This window comes from Hippopotamus amphibius, chromosome 8 (genome assembly GCF_030028045.1).
Source record: "Hippopotamus amphibius kiboko isolate mHipAmp2 chromosome 8, mHipAmp2.hap2, whole genome shotgun sequence".
In the NCBI taxonomy this organism is placed as follows: domain Eukaryota; kingdom Metazoa; phylum Chordata; class Mammalia; order Artiodactyla; family Hippopotamidae; genus Hippopotamus; species Hippopotamus amphibius.
This window is the reverse complement of record NC_080193.1, coordinates 55,049,705-55,071,868: the sequence shown is the minus strand read 5'-3', so window position 1 is coordinate 55,071,868 and position 22,164 is coordinate 55,049,705. Positions and strand designations below refer to the sequence as shown.

General features: G+C 38.3%; 1 protein-coding gene across 1 annotated transcript in view; it reads right to left on the bottom strand.

The window, feature by feature from the left end:
• Positions 1-22,164, bottom strand: part of THSD7B (thrombospondin type 1 domain containing 7B) — a 746,295-nt gene that overhangs the window by 559,244 nt on the left and 164,887 nt on the right. The window lies entirely within an intron of this gene.

The window sequence follows — 22,164 nt, the reverse complement described above, 5'->3', positions numbered from 1 at the left end:
CACAACCAGTGTGAAATTATGAATTATGATGAAAAATATAATTTAGTGGTTAAGAATGTGGATTCTACATCAGTTGGCCCTTCTTGAAATCCCCAATCCATCTCTTATAGCAATGTCAACTTGGATGAATTACTTCAACTTTCTAAGTCTTAGTTTCCTTCATTAGGGAGAAGATAATAAAAGCACTGACTTGCAGGGTTTTTCTGAGGATCAGTGATATAATGTGATGGCAGTAGACAATACACATTTAATAAATGATTGCTATCATTATAGTTATTATGTTCCAAAGCCTATATACCTAGCATAATATTAATACTTTCTCGTTAGGCAGAGTTTCATCTAAAAGAAAAGCCCTAAATCCAGGATTTTAATAAACTAGGATTTTTCATGTTTCCAGTCCTTCAGGTCACATCCTAAGTAGCTCAGAAGAGAAATACGTTTTAAAAAATAACTTGCAAAACATCCTAAATATATTCTCATTTACTAAATAGCTCTCCTCAGTTTTGGTTTTTGCTTGCAGAGTGAACTGAGTGAAAAAGAAAAATCTGTTATGGGGCAGGGGGAAAGGTAGGTTAATAAAAGAAGCAGCAGCACTGAATTGTCTATGGAACTTCTGCCCCTACAATTCTTGAAAGATACCTGTTGGGTAAAGTTTCCAATATTTGCTTGTAATATGCCAAACCTTTTAATTCATGAATTAGTTCTGTGAGGAAGGGTTCAAGAAATGGACATATGAAAGAGCTACCAATTGATGTTTCTCACTTTTTTTTTTTTGCATCTCATCTACAGACATACCAGTCAGCCTTACCCAGAAGGCTGATAATCTATCTTTCAATGAGGACAGCAACTAATCACATTTTGAGTCATGGGAAAAAAAAAATAGCTTCCTCCCTTTCACTTTACTTACATATGTCATGTGAGCCTGAAAAAGTTTATCAGCTTAACCATATTACATTTGCCACTTTACTAGGTTTGTGATCATCAAAAAGGCATTTCACACCCTGAGAAACATTTATATTTACAAGGTGAGAGAAAGAAGGTACAGTCTTTCTTTCTTTCCCCAAATCTGATCAAATCCCAAATGCCACTTAATTACTTCCTGGAATGTACATTTCTAGGAGCAATAAATGTGTACGCAGTCACGTGCATTTAGGAAGAGACGCACCTCCCCAGAGAAACAGGTATTTGCACTTGGTGCAAATGGTGCACCAAGGTGCAATGAGGATCTCCCACCTTATCAGGACAATGGTTTCAGGGTTCTAATGTACACAGTCCTCCCAGTTGTTCCTCCCAGCTCTGTTCTGAGGGTGCAAACCTGCTATTCTATGCAAAACCATGTTAGGTACAGTGCCAATAATTTCTGTCACTTTGTGAAAGAGAATAGAATGAAATCTCACTTTGTTTCGGTGCCCCCACACTAGAGTCTCCTCTAGCTGAAATGGACAGAGGCATTTTACTGGATTAAGTCAGCCTATAGTCACCAAAATGCCCCTGGGTTTGCCCAGACCCTTCCCTAGGCGAGTTGTCCCGGGCACTGCCTGCTAAGGTACAGAAAGTGCAGCTTTCAGCACAGGCTGATTCAATCAACCATCTTAATTCTGATGATTTCTTTTCGCATCACCCACAATTTAGTACTCTGCAAAATGAGATGCTCATTGTTACATGACAGTTACTCGCAGGCTCCCTGTGTCTAAATGTTCTGGAGCAGTTTCAGGTGCAGTACGCCATTCCTCGTCCAACCTCTCAGACAATACATGCAAACGTTTATTATTACCAACAACAAAATACAAAAATAAAACCCATGGTTACTCAGTAAAGGACTATTTCAAAAAATATGTGGTTGCAGCAAACTAAAAGTCTAAAATCAATTTTGTTTTATCCAGGAGTTTGGGATTAATATATACATACTACTATATATAAAATAGATAACCAGTAAGGACCAATAAGCACCTACTGTATGACACAGGGCACTGTAATCAGTACTTTCTAATAACGTATAAGGGAAAAGAATCTGAAAAAGAATATATATTTAAGAATAGTCAGTTATATATATGTATATGTGTGTATATATATGTATGTGTGTATGTATGTATGTGTATATATATATAAACTGAATCACTTTGCTGTACACCTGAAACTAACAAGACCTTGTAAATCAACTAAACTTCAATTAAAAAAATAAAATCAGTCTCGAATGATATAAAACAGTTATTGGTTAAAGTGAAAACCAAGCATTTTTGCAAAGCACTGGGTTTTAAAATATAGGCTGTCAGTTTCTATTTGTTTAGGTATCAAATACATGCAACTTTCTACTTTGGATTTGTTCCTGTATATTAAAGAATGTAAGACCAAAAAAGTGGAGTCCCTTCTAACCAATCTTGAAAAGCTAACGTTAAATTTAATCAATCTAGAACATCATACAAAGTGATCCTTATTCTTATTTTTAAAACATTTGATTAACACATTTTCTTATTATTAACATTCTGTTTCCTTCTCCTAAGTTTTTGCCTACTTCCAAAATTGTTAAGCTAGCTCTTTTTTATTTGAAATCATTAATATTTTAAACTGTATAAATTACCATTCTTCCCTTAGCTTTCATATCTCCATCTATACAGAATCTTACCAAAGAGCCAAAATTTTTTCTAGATCAATGGAAGACAAAATATAACTATTAAGAAACAATTACTACCATTTGTTAAAGCCTAGCAGTGGTGTGCTGGGCTTGGCTGCTACCAGGTGACTGTTAAACATTAAGGAATTTTACCAGGTGGTTGTTAAAGCATTCATGGTTTAAAATCGGCCATGGTGGGAGTATTTACACCACATTACAAATCAAGTCAAATCAAGGTTTTTTGTTTCTGTTTTTTTTTTAATTTATGTATTTAATTAATTTATTTATTTTATTGGCTGTGTTGGATTTTTTTGCTGTGTGCGGGGTTTCTTTTAGTTGCAGTGAGTGGGGGCTACTCTTCGTTGTGGTGCTCAGGCTCCTCATTGCCCTGGCTTCTCTTGTTGTGGAGCACGGGCTCTAGGCGTGTGGGCTTCAGTAGTTGCAACACATGGGTTGAATAGTTGTGGCTCATGGGCTCTTAAGCACAGGCTTAATAGTTGTGGCCCACAGGCTTAGTTGCTCCGCGACATGTGGGATCTTCCTAGAGCAGAGATCGAACCCATGTCCCCTGCATTGGCAGGCGGATTCTCAACCACTGTGCCACCTAGGAAGCCCCAAGGTTTTTTTTTTTAAAAACAACAACCACAACAAAAAACAGAGAGCTATCTAATTTATAGTACACCAATGGTGACTTAACAAGTGCCTCCCTTCCTTCCTTCCTTATAACAATCCCATGAAGTGGGGCTGGTTTGCTCATTTTATCAGTTGGGGAAAGTGAAACTCATAGTGGCTTCCCTGGTGGCACAGGGGTTAAGAATCTGCCTGCCAATGCAGGGGACACGGGTTCAATACCTGAGCCAGAAAGATCCCACATGCCATGGAGAAACTAAGCCCGTGCTCCACGACTACTGAGCCTGCGCTCTAGAGCCCTCAAGTCACAACTACTGAAGCCCACGTGTCGAGAGCCCATGCTCCGCACAAGGGAAGCCAATGCAATGAGAAGCCTGAGCACCGCAAGGAAGAGCAGCCCTCACTAGCTGCAGCTAGAGAAAGTCCGCACACAGCCACAAAGACCCAATGCAGCCAGTTAAATTAAAACTAAAATTAATAATTTTAAAAATGAAATTCATAGAAGTTACAATGCACACCCAAGGTTACACAGCTAGTGCAGGCTAGACTCCAGATCTGTGTGACTCCAAGTTTGGGCTCTTGCCCTGCACCTGAAAAGAGCCTTTTCTAGGGTATGCATTGGTATGTGTGATCCTGAAATCACAAGGCAGATCCGTTTGTTCGCTTAGCTATGATCTCTCCTATTTGTCTGTTAATATTCCTTTGGATATGAGTAGAACAAGTCACCAAGGTGGTGTGTGCACCAGGATTTCCCCCTCCTGACCCTAGAAATTTAGGGCAGCAGCTCTTGCATAGTAAGACACATATGTGTTTATAAATATTAGTCAGTACATTTAGGAAGCACAGTCAAGGGAGAATAGTTTTTCCGCATGTTAAAGCGAACTTTGCAGACAACTGAAAATGTGAATAACAAGCAAATGTAAAGTGAACTGGGTGCACTTAGAATAAATGAAAAACAAATTGCAAACAAGATGTCCGAGATACTGACAAGACCTCTCAGCAGCTGACCTATAACAATTTGCATTTCTCAGGCATGGAGAGAAAATATGTTCCATGATTTATTCAGTTGTGTTTGAATATGAGCTTTAAACACACACACACTAGTGAAAATCACATAGCCCTGAGGGATTTTGCCATTTCAAAAAACATGCATTTCGAAGTATTAATAAAATGCAACCTGCAGTTCGACAAATCTTAAATCGCTTGTCCAAGTTCAGAAATAGAAGAGCCAATTAAAATTTTCAACAGTTGCATGAAGAAAGAGTATCACTTTTAAATATGACATATATATAAAACATATGATTATATTCAGAGTATATACTTGAGATAAATAATCTAAGGAAACAAATAAGAAATGTATGTGTAAACAGCAATCATTTTATACTTCTTAATTGGAAATAAGCCTCAAGTAATACAAATGAAACAAAATTTTCATTACTCTAGGAGAAGGATCCTAAAAGATACTGCTGTGATTTACGTCAAAGAGTGTTCCACCAATGTTTTCCTCTAAGAGTTTTATAGTATCCAGTCTGACATTTAGGTCTTCAATCCATTTTGAGTTTGAAGGTTCCTTAAAAAACTAAAAATAGAGCTACCATACGATCTAGCAATCCCACTGCTGAGCATACATCTGGAGAAATCCATACTTTGAAAAGATACATGCACCTCAACGTTCATTGCAGCACTAGTTACAATAGCCAAGACATGGAAACAGACTAAATGTCCACCAACAGGTGACTGGATAAAGATGTGGTACATATATACAATGGAATATTACTCAGCCACAAAAATGAATGAAATAATGCCATTTGCAGCAACATGGATGGACCTAGACATTATCATACTAAGTGAAGTAAGTCAGGGAAAGACAAGTATCATATGGTATCACTTATATGTGGAATCTAATGAACTTATTTACAAAACAGAAACAGATCACAGACTTAGAAAACAAACTTATGGTTACCAAAGGGGAAAGGGAGGTAGGGGGAGGGATAAATTAGGAGGTTGGGATTAACATATACATACAACTATGTATAAAATACATAAGTAACAAGGACTACTGTAGAGCATAGGAAACCGTACTGAATACTTTGTAATAACCTACATGGGAAAAGAATATGAAAAGAATAGATATATGTATATGTATAACTGAATCACTTTGCTGTGAAACTAACAGAACATTGTAAATCAACCATACTCCAATATAAAATAAAAATTTAAAACAAAAAAAGAAAAAACAAAACAGAACAGAACAATTAAAGGATTACAAGTTTAATTATATACATAATGTGGCTTTAAACTAAAACTTGAAAACATTTCAATGGTATAATAGGGATAGTAATTTTATACTTATTTATGTGCACAAAGGTTATGTAAAAACACCCTCCACCTGCAACTCACTACCCTTTCTATAAGATAAACATAGCTACTCTGTAATAAACTGGGAATTATTTTAAGTCACATCAGTTTTAACAAACACACTAACATTTTGGTTTAGAGGTAAATTTTTTGGACACGGAAAGGTAGCATTGGTGAACTCTCAGGTTACATTCACCTTTGAAACTCTGATTCCTCTTTTTTTGCCTGTGTTTTTGCAGAAAATGCAAATCTGTGAGTGTCCTAATGTAATATTTGTCTAAAAGCAGAAAAGTGCTGGCAAATTGTATTCTCTTAATTAAGTTATCCTTAAGTGGATTAGCTTAGACGAATGTATCACCCTATCTAAATCATCACAGTTAAGGCAGCCCAGTGGATGCCTGAATTTTAGGTGTGGTATTCAGTAAGAAGCCTGAAACAAAGGAAAAAAGAATACTCTAGAGAACAGGGAATAAACATATTCCCAGGAGCTTTCACACAGTACTCCCCGCTGTTAGAGGCAGCAACCTTGATTTAATACCATTCATGCAATAGGAAGAGATGTTTGTTTTATTATTCACTTTTTTCAACCACAGCTTTTATTATCCTGACATTGCTTTATATTTAACTTGGGCAAGAGCACTGAGGAATGACATGAATGACAAAGCCAAGCTTCAGTGCCCTAAACAAATTATTGGTGGATAATTACTATACCAAAGCACTTAGAAACCTCAGTATTACAAAATGTGACATAAAACAGCATTGATCTACTTGTAAGATGCCTCACCTCCAAGAAATGGCTTGAAATTTCTGTCGTAACTTTCAAGTCTCAAAAAGCTTTCACATTGATCATGGAGGAATTAAAGTAATATCTCCACTACACAGTGCACAATTATCTAGGAAATCACACTTTCTACATCAAAGAACCCAAGGAATGAAAAAAAGAAAGTGACCCGCGAGCATTCGTTCACTGAAACAACCATTATTCATTACCTGCTACTTGATAAGTAGCGTATTAGACACTGGGAATACATAAATGAATGAGACATTAAATACATCTCACAAGAGCGGTGCACTAAACATAATGCCAACATGCTCATGAAGAGGACACGTGGCCCCTCCCTCAGGCCCTTCACTTAGTATGTACACAGTATTAACAATCTTAATGTGGTTTCCCAGAGCTCATTAGACTGAAAGCAGCAAACCAGAAGTTGAGAGGGACCACTGGAGGCAGGTACACTGATGAAAGTCAGAAGAGATGATAGTTCCTGAGTCTACATTTCAAAATCTATCACAATAATTAATAACTTCCACTAGCAGGGGATGTATAAAGCCATCCAGCACTTTCTAACCTCTCAGAGCAAACCCGCTCATTAGACGTATGCATTTGTGAGCATGCCTCTGACAGCAACAGACACACAACATAAAAAAATGGAGAAACAAACAAAAAATTTAATGGGAAGGAAGTTAAACCCTAATGCATTTCATTTTAAAAATTCCATTGTATTGACACTTTTTATAGTCATCAAAAAAAAAAATCCCTTAGTAATACTAAAACTATTTTCAAAATACGTATTTGTGGCCTGAAAAATAAGTGTACTAAAGAGTTCCAACAATTATCTTTAGAAAAATTTAACAGTAAACAGTTAAGAGCAACCAAACATTATTTTCATAAGTATAAAGATACACTTCTGAAGACAGTTCATGATTCCAAGTTCAACACAGCACAGAGTATCTGGACTGAATATTTATAGTTCCAGTAAGTATACACATCGCTGCTAACGTCCCAAGCTCTTTTTGCATGATCGTGTTTTGTTAGACACCTAGCATCACGTTCTAAGTCCAGTTCATCATTGCGGACAGATGCCTCTGTCACTTATCATTTCTGATTATAAATTATTAGTTGCCAGTGGCTAGAACCTCCATTAAAAGAAGCCTGACAGCAGAGCAGATTAGAAATATATCTGAACGGCTAATCAGCTAATGCAAACACACAGAGACAGAAAACCACCTTTTAAAAACTGTTTATCAGTATTTCTGGTTTCTAAAAATTCTGAAGCCTAAAAGGGCATCTCAAACCTCATATACGTCATTGCATCCTGACACAACGTTGGTCCTTCCAGCTCACTCAAATCTACAGCCTGCTAACCACCTAGTTGTGGGAATGGAAAGGAAATCTTACAGCCCACAGTTTTTAGAAGAGGAAATGAAGTCCAGACAAATTCAATGACTTGCTCAAGGTCACACAGTCATTTGGAGCAGAAATGGAACTGACAGTTGCCTTCCAGAGGCCCAATCCGGTGATCTTTATAGCATATCACACTGGCTTCCGTTACAACACGCTACAACTGCAAGGGAAGAAAAAGGGCTCTGTCAATGGCTGTAATTCAAGATGTAGGGGAGGGAAGGCAGGAAAAAACAGAACAAACAAATGGAAATCACGTAAAAAAACATATTATACAGGCAACAAACTGCCCATGAACGCTGAGGGAATTTAGTCTCCTAGATTGGCACCTAGGAGCAGACAGCTGTTCCCAGGGGCCCTTCACAATTCATTATGTGAAATGGGATCCGTCCTGCCTCTTGTATGCTTGAGAACACAGACAAAGGTACTACTCAGGTACCTCCAGCAAGGCTCAGGGGTTCAGCACACAAAGAAAGCCTCAGGCACCAATAAGAAATGATGTGTCCCTAGAATAAATACAGCAGTAACAGTAACAACTGCCATGCTTTAAACACCTACTATCTTCCCAAAACCATATGCACATTATTGATATTGTTGTGCTTTGCTAGATGAAATCATGAAAGCCTTTGGTCAAAGAGCTTTTTCAAGGTAAACTGCTTGGGTGCCCTGACACTGAACTCTTCACTTCCACTGACTCCAAATCTTTCCCACTGTAATTGCAGTCTAACTATTTTTAGAAACCATATCTCTTGAGCAAATGAAGCCTTGCAACGCCCATTAGGTAAAATATATTCAGGAAGGGATCTGTTCTGAGTGCAGCTGGGTGAGGAGCTCCAGGTCCTGCCCTTCTTCTCTCGCCTAAACACCCTCAGCCCTGCCTCAGTCCCAGTTCAATAGCCGGCTCCCTGATGGCCATGGAACTCCTGGGGCTCTGATACCTGTCAAGGCATACGGATGGGCTGCTCTCACCCCATAAATATGGCTCCACTCAACTCTGACTTTACTTACAATAAACACCTCAGCTAAGCCCTCTTGATTCCCTGGAGAAGCAGAAGAAAATCATTTCTTCAGCTGTTTTGTATCAGTTCAGTGGGAAAGGCAATGAAAAGAAAGCCAGAGACAAAGTTGAATCCTGCCCAGTGTCCTTCTGAAAGACTTTCTCCGTTTCCTTATTGACCACTAGGCAGTGATGACACTTCACGAGGACCAGAGATCTGTTTGCTTTATACCACAAAGAAAGCAAAGTGGAGCAGGTGCTTGGGATGCTGGAAATTTTAGGCTGTGTCTCTGCCCCCAAAACAAGAATCAAGAATGATTTCCACAGTGAATAATCAATGCGTGTTGGGCTTGATGAAGGAGACCTTGTGTATTGTTGTCTATTAAAGGTTCACAGAAAAGGCAGCAATGTTGGCACTATACACACAGGATTTAAAAATACATAAAGCAAAAGGGCTGGATGGCATCCAAACATTTTATTTACCATTAAGCAACTCAAGAGTTAATTTTGCCTCAGATGAAAATTACGCCAGAGCATACTGGCGTAATTTTTTCTCAGTAACTTCAATGTTCTAATGGTTCCATAGAGTCTATCTGCTTCTTAACACATCATTTCCCTAGAAGGAGATCTTCATCTGGCCAATAAGTGAGAGAACAAAATGTAAGCTGCATTTTGGTGGACAGAACATCTAGTGCATCTAATTTTTTTTCAAAGGAATAATTATTTCTGTTTTGAAACAGTAATTTTAAGACTACTCAAGCTCTACTCTTGTCATCTGAAAAATAATTTCCAAGTAACTGCATTTGAAAAAATATCTGAGAAACTGCAGTAGCACAGCATAATGACTATTTTTTTTTCAATCCAGAAACAACTGGAAACATCTCTTTATGCTGTATAGTCTAATAATTATACTGAAGACTCTACAAAGACTTTACAAAGATGAAGCCAATCGATTATTCATCAGCCTTATCTCAACATCAATCCAATCTGCCCATGTTTCTTCATTCCCCACTGTTACCACCCTCAGCAAAATTATCACCTTTTCTTTTACAAATAAGAGGAACAGCCTCCTGTCTGACTTTCCAGAATCTACTGCCCCAACCCACTCCCTGCCATCAATTCATTCTCCTTATTACAGATATATATCTTTCAACAATTCAAATCTGTACTACTTTTGGTATAGTGTATTGTCTGTATATAATTTCCATGCTTAAAGCCCATCAGTGGCTCCCTCAGAATAAATAAAATCAAAATTCTTAACATGACATACAAGTGCCAGCCTGATCTGGCCCCATCCATTCCCCTTAGTATCCCCGTTGCCTGGGTCACCCACATTCACTCACTGCTCTCCATGATAATGTTGGCCCTCTTCCAGTTCCTCCAATACTTCAAGCTCCCTCCCAAACCTGGGCAACCACATGTACTGTCTTTTAAGCCACATCCCATGCTCCACTCCCTAGAGCCCAACTAAATTTCTACTCACTCTTCACTTTCTTAGGGAATTATTTCCTATTCTCTGATTGTACCTTACTCTTATACAAAGCATTCATCCCTTTTGCAATTACAAATCCAATGGTATAATTCATCGTATAATACTTGTCTCTGTCACTTAATTCTAAACTTCATGATGGCAGAAATGCGCCAGTCCTATTCACCATTCTATACCCAGCACTAACCCAGATCTTGGCACACAGGAAGCATCCCATCAATACTGCACACTGTTGAAGCTGGAACAAACAGCATCATAGGAAGCAGAATCATGTCTTAACATAATTAGCAGTAATGTCACCACTGAAAACTCATCACACCAATGGGTTGATGGTTTTGCCCAAATGAGGAAAAAAGTTAAACAGTCTCCTCTGTGTTTCCTTAGCTTATGCTTACAAGAAGAAACTTCCAACACAAAGTCCAATGGAATTCTTAAGTACTAGTTTTACAAAACTCCACTTGTAATACCCATTACTCTTTGTTGCAACTCTTTGGACCCCTTATTGCCAGGATCCAGAAAGGAAATGTGCTCAGGGACAGAGTGTCCAATCTTCTTATGGTTGTTAGCATGTTAAACATACTGAAATACACATTACTACAGAAATACCTTTGATATTAGTCACAGCTCTAATCAGAATATCCTAATTGCTCCAGGAATTTCACTGAACAAGATGCTATTATCTTTCTTTCTTTAGAGGATTCAAATAAATAAGAATTACACATCAGATCTTATCATCCCAGCCTACGACTCACATCCTAAAATGTGGCAAGAGGTAGAATTATCGTGGTGGTCACAGACTTATTACAATAATAGCAACAGCAGTGCAGCAGACACTGTGCCTGGCACTTTATAACAATCATATCACACAGTCCTCAAAGCAGCCTTGCAAAACAGGCTAATTTAAGAAGAACTCCTAGATGCCCTAAGTTCCCTAGATATTTTCAGGAAAATTGGCAGAAGGAATAAAAAGAGCAAATGTGATCTCTTCAGAATTTGTTGACAGGATAACATTCTCACACACCCAGGAAAACACCTAAGAAGAGAAGGGTCTAGAAGGCCCGCTTTAAGACTGTTAACGTGGACCACTCCTCAGCCTGAGGAGGAGGCCTCAGAAGCAGAGAGAAACCTGAGACACCAGTCAGGCTGTAGGTTCCCAGCTGGAACCTTGAAGATTCTGTGGAAATATCTTCATGTTCACATCCCTGTGAGGCTTTGAGTGGTACCATGATTCTGAACGGTGGAGGTTAGGTCAGAGACCCAGTACCCACATTCATATGGGGTTGAAGGATGGGAGAACCATGTTTCAAGGGTATGTTTTGTCGACAGAAACACAGAAGTTTATTAGAAGGAAAATATTTCTGAAAACAAACCCAGCCCAACAAGCCTCTGGCTTTTGTGTTGCCATTAGTCTAGTCCATCAAGGTTCTGCTGGGTGCTCCTGAGGAAAGGATTCCCTTCCCCTGGCACAGCCCTCCTGCCTCATAAGAGCTTCCCCTGACCCTTCGGATACCCGGAACAAAGCTGATAAGAATAGGAACGTTGATGTTAGAGAGAGAGAGAGAGAGAGACCCTTCATCTGGCTACCCCAGAAAGGAAATGGCAGCCGTGGGTGTCCAGGCGGGGCAGGCCAAGGCCACTGGGCACCTCCTAGAGATCCAGGGCTCAGCACAGGGGGGAAGCAGCACAGAGGACCAGGAGCAGCACTGACATTCTAGAGAACGTGGCCAGCCTGCCTATCAGGAAGTAGGGCCTTCTCCGTGGTGACCAGTGTGAAGTGACAGCTGAGGAATAGGTGGGCCTCCCAGACAGAAGAGGAGGGACCCTGGCAGTAAGAAGGGTTCCAAACAATCAAACGAAGCTAAAGATGAACAATAAAAAGGATATTTCTTGCACACCTAAATTTTGGGGGGTGTTTCACTAATTTATTCTGGAGCAATCTTGCAAGAAACTAGAAATGTAATGCCGTAAAAATGCACATAGTCAGTAAGGCAGAAGCAGGAGGGTAGAGAGAGAGAGAATGTAATGCCCACAGGGCTGGTCACTGATGGAGTCCAACTAGAGACACCCCTACCCCCACCCTTACTCATTCTAAGGCCAATGTTTAATTCTAGGCAGAATGAGACTGAAGAAAAAAAAGAGAATCAATCACCAAACAGCAGATAAAGCTGATTCATTTCTAAGGTGGAATCAAATCAGGGCAAAGAACTTGAAGCCTTGGCTGCATCCACATTAAACACGAAAATCTGGAATAGACATTGTCCTCCTTGGAAGAAGGTGGGACCTCAGGAAAACATCCTGTCGAGGCAAAGGTTGCTGATGGCAGAACTGACAGCCTGAGCCTTCAAGAGCTGGGAAGCATCAGAGGTTCTTATACGTGGCCACGGATTGGCATGAGCTGAAGAAGACCTACCTGGGTTCATGATCTACTTAGTCCACATAGCGGCACACCTCAATTATTCATCTGAGATGGGTGGCCAGTATAATAATCACTACCACATATAATAATTAAAGGGAATCAGAGAAGTAATAATAAATACATCCCCTATCAGCCCAAGGGCTGACAGCCTCATAGGACATTCAAGCCCTTCGCTCAATAGCGCACTGAGAAAATCCATCCTCATGATCCTTTTCCAACTGGGTGAGCACAGGGCAGTGGGCTGCAGCCCATGTCAACTCCTTTTAGCCCCTCCACCCATCTACTCACGCATGATTGGAATTTCCCAGAGTGCTTTGTGGGAATTCAACTTACACTGAAAGTGAATTGAAGAAATGTCATTTGAGATATGGGGGTCGTTTACATTCACGTAATGAAAATAATAATTATTATAAGGTAATAATCACTTGATAGACAAAATTAATATTTATATAGATGATTGAGAAGAAGGAAAAAAAAACAACGCTGGATTTTAACCACTCTTGAGGACAAGGAAGTACTGTGCTGCCTCCCTGCCTTTCCTGTATCATCAGATTCCCACCAAACATCACACATCATCACTCCAGGATTCCTAAAATGTTTTCAGTGGAACGACGGCATCCTCTGAGATTAGTAGCCAGGGATGGGCTCTGCTATTAAATAAATATAGGAAAAATGCAGAGTCAAGCCAAATTTAAGCTTTTCTTTTTTGCAGGACTCCTCAAAGCTTTTAAAATACATGGCGAATCTCCAAGAATTTATCCCTAGTGTGTAATGATCACAAATTTCTTCACTTACCTCACTCTTTTTGGAGACAAACAAAAAGAAAATATTTTGTACATGTGATGTTTTGCTCTTGTTAGATAAGGTAGTTGATCATATTTTATAACTTTTACAAGTTGAGATAACATGAAATAAAAACACTTTCATAATTTTAATTTCAGGATCCATAACCTACATTAAGGTTAAAATGCAACTCCCAATCCAAAGGTCAGCACTTACATCCCTCCCAGGATATGAACACACAAAACCATATAGCAAAGAACACATCAGAAGAAGTCTAAGATCTGCCACCTGTCTACAAAGAAGGAGACGCATTTAAATCACACAGCAGAGATCGCAGGTTTGTCAGGCATTAGCTGAGCAACTTCAAAGACCTAAGACACAAGATCAAAGCACATGGAATAGTGACAAGGCTTAATGTCGGAAATGCACGAACCAATTCAGAGCAATGACTGAACACGTCACTAAATTACAGCCCACTAAAAGGATCCTGCACACAGTACACATCATCTAGGTTTAGATTTTCTATATCATTTCAAACACAGCTTGTGCTATACTGGGTTTTACTTCAGGATATGACAAGGTGTACTTTATAGGCCACACGTTAGTGAATTATAGCAATGTAATTATTGACTCCAAGTTTAGAACACAGCTTATTGACTCTGTATGCCATGCCAGGAACAATACATGAATCCAATATTCTGCATTAATACAAAACAAACAGGATTTTATTGTGTGTGTATATATATTTACATAATTATATTAGCATTTTATTATATTAAATATATAGTACACATGATATTAAATATTAATATTAATATTACATACGTTTTAGCCAATTCTATTTCTTATGCATATATGTACTATATAAAATATATAAATATAACATTATATTATATAACCATACATACATATATCTATGGTTATATAATATAATGTTATATTTATATACACACATAAATATATATATGTATGCTGCCCACGGAATCTGTTAACCTTTTGGTATATTTCATTAGCATATCTCAATACCCACCCCTAACATGCATTGCCTCAATTACAGACAATACTGCTTATCTGCATCTCCAAAGCCCACCCCATCACCAATAACCTCAAGAAGTCTTTTTCTGCTCCTCTTCCCTCTACACAAATGAGTAACTATCCCCATTAGTTAAAACTCTGTGCTTATGAATACAAACATCAGAGTACTAATATTCAACAAGTAAGAAACTTTAGTTCTCTTTCCATAGAGAGACCACACAGAAATGATGAAACACAGACAGATATTTCTGAATCATGCCCAAAATGATTAATTTACATTCACTGTCATTTTAGAGTGAACTATACTCTGTTATAGCCTTACTCTCCAAAAATCAATACTTAATTCATGGTCTAGATGTGGAAATTTAATGTGGACCATAAAATTCCACTCCTGGGCACTAGCTTACTATAACACCCTATTAGAACTCTTAATCCCCCTTGTGATTTCAGAGAATTAGTCTGAGCACCTCATAATTCCTATCCTGATGAAACATTATCAAAAGCCTATACCACCTGGAAGTAACTGAAGTCCACACTTCCTAATCTACATTAAAATTTATTTGAAATTTTTTTCTTACTCTGTTCAAGACAAACGTAATCTCAGCTGAAAAAAAACATGGGATATGCTGGGAAATGGATTTACTAGGTCCCAAAGAGAGATCACAGTATTCTTTGACCGTTCACCTAGAGGAAGGAAAGAATCAAAATTAGCTTTCATACTCAGACTGGGGGTAGGGGAGAAGGGGGAATGGTGACCCCATAGGCACTGTCCAGCCTTTGGAATTCTCATTGAACAGTCCCTCTGGGAGTGAAACACCAAGATTCCTCTTTGACACGCTTCTTTCTTGTGACAATTACAACAAGCGATGGAGGTAGAGGGTCATTCACACAGCAGCCACATCTTTTGCTCTACTCCAGGGGTGACTGCTGATGTGAACATCTTGTCTGTGATTTGGCCGGGAAACCAGCACCTTCCCTGACCACCTGGACCTGGTGAAAGAACAAAACCACAGTATAGTGGGCTGGGCTCTGCTCACAGCACCCCAGCAAACTAGCCTTAAACGCTTTCATTATTCTTCTAAATATCTAACGTGAAGAGTGAAGGTCCACAACTATTGGGTTGGCCAAAAAGTGCCTTCGGTTTTTAAGTAAAAATCAAGGACACATTTTTCATTTTCACCAAGAACTTTATTGAACAACGTACTCACCTTTTTGTTCCACTACCTTCTGCCATTTTTCAGGCAACTTCACAACTGCATCTCCCCAAAACTTTTTATCTTTTTGAGCAAAGAACGGTTCCAGGTGCCTTTTGCAGTCTTCCAGGGAATTGAAATTTTTTCCATCATGAGAATTTTGTAAAGACTGAAATAAATGGAAATCTGAAGGTACAATGTCTGATGAATAAGGTGGATAAATCAGAACTTCCCAGCCAAGCTATAACAGTTTTTGCCTAGTCATCAAAGAAACATGCGGTCTTGCATTATCCTGATAGAAGGTTATGCATTTTCTGTTGATTCATTTCGGACGCTTTTTTTCAAGTGCTGCTTTCAGTTGGTCTAATTGGGAGCAGTACTTATTGTAATTAATTGTTTGGTTTTCCAGAAGAAGCTCATTATAGAGGACAGGACTCCCTTCCAATCCCACCATATACAGAACATCATCTTCTTTGGATGAAGACCAGCCTTTGGTGTGGGTGGTGGTGGTTCATTTCTCTTGCCCTGCAATCTCTTTCATCCCACATTATTGTACAGTTTTCACTTTTAATCACCTGTCACAATGTGGTTTAAAATGGAACGTTTTCATTACATTTAATTAGAGAACTGCAAGCAGAAACATGGTGAGGAAGGTTTTTTGCGCTTAACTTATGTAGAACCCAAAATCAAAGCAATTCACATAACCAAGCTAGTGCAAATGATTTTCAATGCTTAATTTGAATATTTTGAGTATGCTGGCTATCTCCCATGTGGTATAACATTGATTATTCTCAATTAATGTCTCAATTTGATCGCTATCAACTTCAACTGGTCTACCCAACTGTGGAGCATCATCCAACTAGAAGTCTCCAGCATGAAACTTCGCAAACCACTTTTGGCATGTTCGATCAGTCACAGCACCTTCTCCACACACTGCACAAATCTTTTTGTGTTTCAGTTGCATTTTTACCTTCCTTGGAATAATAAAGCATAACATGCCAAAAATGTTTTTTCTTCCATCTTCAATATTAAAATGGCTACACAACAATTCACCAATTTTGATTTTTTTTTAATGCATGCTGACATGACAGCTGTCATATACAATCTAAAAAAATTGTTTCAAATGAAGTTAAAGACAACTAAGTGCTACAACAGTCATCTTAAGGAAAAAACCACATGAACCTTTCTGGCCCACCCAATACTTTAAACTAGGAAGAAACAGGTTTGTAGGAAGTGCTTCGGAGCTATACAGACTTTAGTTCAAATCTTGATTTTGGTATTCAGCACTCCGTGACTTTGAGCAGTGCTTTTGGCCTCAAAATTCTTCTCAGTTTCAACCTGTAGGCTGGTGAGAACAGAGACGATGTATGTGAAGCTCCTAACTCAGTGCATGACACACAGTGAGCCCTGACTGAACAGCAGGTCCATGCGGGAGGCTCTGTCTGTTACCAGGCGCTGGATCTACACAAGTGTTGATTCCCAGCTGGCCACTTGACACTTGGGGTCTGATAATTCTTTGTTGTAGAGGGCTGTCCTGTGCATTGTAGGATGATTAGAAGCATCCTGGGTCTCTGCCATTAAATGGCACTAACACCCCTCTGCCCCAAGTTGTGACAGTCAAAAATGTCTCCAGACATTGCCAAACGTACCTTTGGGAGCAAAGCTGCCCCAATGGAAAACTGCGGCTCTACACTACATCATGCAATTCTAATGCAAAGGAGCTACATTACCCGTGCGGGATCCGGGCAAAACGAAGGGGGCAATCCAGGACAGGGAGCCAAGAGCCTGAACTCCACCCCTGTGTTCCACATGTTTAAAATGGGTATTTTTCAAGAAGACGACTAGAAGTGTCACTGATGTGTATTCAGCATTCTAAGTCCAACTTCTGGCTGCCCAAAGCAATGTCTATGTGACTGCGTGTTTCACCTCTCCTCCATTTTTATTAACTTTCAATCAACAAATTTTCAGAGGCTCCCTCCATAAATATTTCAGTGCTACTTCATTAAGGTCCACTTTCTCCTCCCCCTCCTCTGCTCTAGAAACAAGTTGGATGTGGGAATCAAACAGTCTGGATTTGAACTGCAGCTCCTCCACTTTCTAGCTATGTGACCACAGGCAGGCAACTTCATCTCACTTTTGTATCCTACAGAAGAACAAAGCAGATTTTGCAGACTTCACCCTCCAGTGGACAGTCAGCTCTGCAGGGCAGCCTGCTATGCAGAGCAGGGGTAAAAGGTACAAAATTGCAGTTGTGGAGCAAAACCCTGCCCTCAGCCCTCTTCTGCAAGGCCATGTCCACAGGTGGTATTAGTCTTTCCCCTTCATTAAATGCACTCTGCCTATCTACAAGCCCTAAAAGATTAATCGTATCTTCCCCACAGAAACATGAGTTAAAATTATAAAATAGATAACCAACAAGGACCCACTGCATAGCACAGGGAACTCTACTTCATATTCTCTAATAACCTATATGGGAAAATCATTTGAAAAAGGATGAATATATATGTATATGCATAACTGAATCACTTTGCTGTATATCTTAAACTAACACAACATTGTAAATCAACTACATTCTAATAAATTTTTTTTAAAAATCCAACTTCCTCAACAAGTTGAATACAAGTCAAACATAATCCAACTGTCCCATTTAGTCTATGACTAAGAGATTGTGGAAACACGCCTGGCAACAAGTGCCTGTTAGTGGCCAAAGGAAGTGGTGGCTCTTTTCCAAGGAAAGGGGCCAGGGTCATGAGCAGTGGGAATTATCCATGAGGGGGTAGTTAATACCTGCTGCCCAGCACAGAGGAATGATTCCTTTTCATCAGGTGTGCTTGAACTTGACCCTTTAGCTTTCAACCCCTTCCCTGTAGTGATTTTGAATTGAGGAGGTTTTAACAAGATGCTTAAAAATCTCATAGAGAAAATGTCAAATATTTCAATCATTTTCCACTTCCAGGGCTTCAAAACTTCATGAAACATTCTTGAGAAAGGACACTTTAAAAGACACACAGCCCCTTAAATTCCAAACTGGGGGATAACTATATGACCATTTTGAGCCCCAAATGCAGAGTGAAATGAAAAACTATGGTGCAGAATTCTATGTTGCATTAAAATTTTACAGAGTTAAAAAAATTCTGAGTGATTCTTCAAAGGAAGAGACCAGCAAAGCCTTTTTATTTTTCTTAAGCATTAAATAAGATGAAAATCTTAACACATAAATAAGAACACTTGGGATTATCCTTCTCATAGGTGATATGACCAATGTGGATTCTGCTTTACACATTATCCCTGATTTAAAACATCCTCCTTAACATCCTTAAAATTATTTTTAATGTCCTCTGAATACCCTTTTCCATACTCTAAGAATGCAGCTAATATAAATTGCACTGTTTATATTACCTTGTCACACAATTGGAAACATGTGAGCATGTAAGAAAAAGCAATCTAAAGATACAACTTGTTAGTGCAGAAAGTACTTTAGCCAGATAAATCCATATTTATCTTCTTAAGGGATGAAGAGAGTAGGGAAAAAAGCAAAATTGTGATTTCAGGGCCCCCCCAGGTCAATATTTGTTGGGAAATAGAAACAAGACTTTCTCTCAGACACAGAAGTGTGAAAAATGAAAACAGCAGACTATAGTTACATTGAAAAATAAACTAGATTCATAAAGGCCTGTCCTTTTAGCACAAAAGTACAATAGTAATAGCATATACATATAATATATCTACACAGTTGTCCCTTGGTATCCACAGGGGATAGGCTCCAGAATTCCCTGTGGATACCAAAATCTATGGATGCTCAAGTCCCTTATATAAAATGGTATAATATTTGCATATAACTTATGCACATCCTCTTGTACACTTTAAATCATCTCTAGGTTATTTATAATACCTAATGCAATGTAAACATTATGTGAATAGTTGCCAGCATGTGGCAAAATTGAGTTTTGCTTTTTGGAACTTTCTAGAATTTTTTTCCCAAATATTTTCAGTCTGAGGTTGGTAGAATCCACAGATGTGGAACCTCAGGTACATAGGGCCAATGTTATGCATATGTGTATATATATCTATGTCTATACATATATGTGTTTATATATGCATTACTATATTATATATACATATATATTCAGCTCAAAAATATGAACTCCATTTTATATGGCTCTTCACAGTCCAAGTAAAAGAATCCAGTGTCCATTTATATTTAGATCATTTTAATAGCTAAGCATAAAATATTTGAAGAATTGAAATAGTACCCACCTATATAAAATATTCAATTCAGCATTAAGTGCTATAAATAGTATTACAGTACTATTTAAGTACTATAATTAGCACTGTAATATATTTATTACTATAGCATTATAGTACTATTTATCGTACTCACATATAAACTTAATTCAATTCAATATTAAGAAAATTATATGTAGATTTTAAAATTACATCACAAATATCAAAACGTGATCTATGAGGTCATTTCTGCCCTAAGATTGCTAAGAATCATGTAGGGAAAGAAGACATAGTTAAAATAATGTTAATATAAAGAATAATAAGTAGTTGCTCCAGGCAATGTACAAAGACTTTTAGAAACCTTGAATCAGAAAAATTATTCATTCAGGAAATGGGATGTCTCGTGAACAGCTGAGTGTGATAACTACACTTTCTTCTCAAAGACGGATGTGGAAAATGGGAATGATGTGGGCAATTCATTCCAAAGGGTCTTGATCTTTTCAGTCAAATGGGAGATAAGCAGAGAGAAAGTTTCAGCCCAGCCACTGTGAGACAGATGAGGAATCCAGCAGGGGTGAGTAACTGTCCCTGTAAACCTGCTGGCTGGTATTAGGCTACACAAATAGTTAAAGGTTACCTTGTATCATTGATAGAGATACCCTTTCAGTGATATTCCAGTCCTTTGCTAGGTCCCTCTGGGAATGGAATGCACACACCATTCTGATTTAATACTTACAGAATGATGTTCTTCTACAGACACTATTCAGCAGTTGGAGGTATTTCAAAATACCCTTATTTAAGCAAAAGTCTACTTGTGAAAAATATATCTTTTTATGTTTTTGAAAATCATAGTCAGAAAGTTGTAATAGTTCCTTCAAGTACAACGAAGTGAACAACCACTCTTTGGCAACATTGGTAATGATAATACATTTCCATCACTCACAGTTAATCCCTCATAAATTGGATAGCATAACTGAGAAGAAGAAATGAGTATTTCTCCGAGAAAAACTGCAAATATAATATTTACCATGTTGGTTACATAAAACAAAGACATAACCAAAAGATGATGTGTGCTGACACTTCATTAAAAACTCTGTGGACATTTGTATATAGCTATTAAGCAGGAACATCAGGAAATAAAGATCACCTTTAGAAAAAAAGACATCATAAGGTAGTTCTAGCAAACATTTTTAAGTGAATAGTAATTTTATGTGAACTGGTGAAAATAATTAAAAATTGCATCATTCTTGATAGTCTTAAAAATACTTATAATTCCACATGAAAAACCTCTGAATCATTTAATCTTTTTTTTTGAAAGCAGCTAGTCATTTGTTTTAAGTGTTTGCACATTTTGAATATATAGAAGTACATTTTAGGTACTTCAGACTACTGCTGATGTAGTAGGTAGTATATCATCAAACCACCTCTGCAGCAATTCTGAGGTCAAAGCTATTGCTTTTGGATTTGATACATTTTGTGCATGATTTATGGATTAATTTTATGGAAAATATGTAAGCTATGTGTCCCAAAAAGCATTTTATGGTATAACAATAAAACATTATACTTATGGGACGCCCTTCATCTAGGCATATCAAAGCCCTTTCCTGACATTAGTTAATCTTTGCAATACCCTCAGAGGCAAGGAAGTACACCCGCACCACCTTTTTTTAGAACATAAAGAGCGCTGGGGATTTTCACAAGTCTACCTAGGTTTAGAAATACTGTAAATCATTCATGCTTTGGTTCACTCACTCTACTATAATGAGCTTTAGACAGTGCGCTAGGACCTGGGGATAGAATGGTGTAGAAAAACTAGGAGCATCATCCCTGTCCTCCCTCTTAGAACTTACTGTGAAATATGTGAAATGCTTTCATTTATGGGAAACAAAACAATATAGTACCTTTTCTCTTATCTAGCATTTCACCCTTACAATCTGAAAATATACCTCTCGACACTATCTTCTAGCAGCAGAAACCTAGGCCTCAAAGTATTGAAAATGTATTAAAAACAGAGCTCCTCCTGCCACAAATCTTGTTGAGAATTCACTTTTTCACAAGTATCCCTGGTCAATGGGATTCTAAGCAAATAAGTGAAAGTATAATTAGAAAAGAGAGGGATATAGTTTAATGGCTTTAAGAAGCAGGTACATCAACAGCAAAGATAACAGATAGCCTAATGATAAGAAAAGAGACCCATATACTACCCAAAAAAGCCAAGAGCAGAACTCAAAGTTCACACTGGTCTG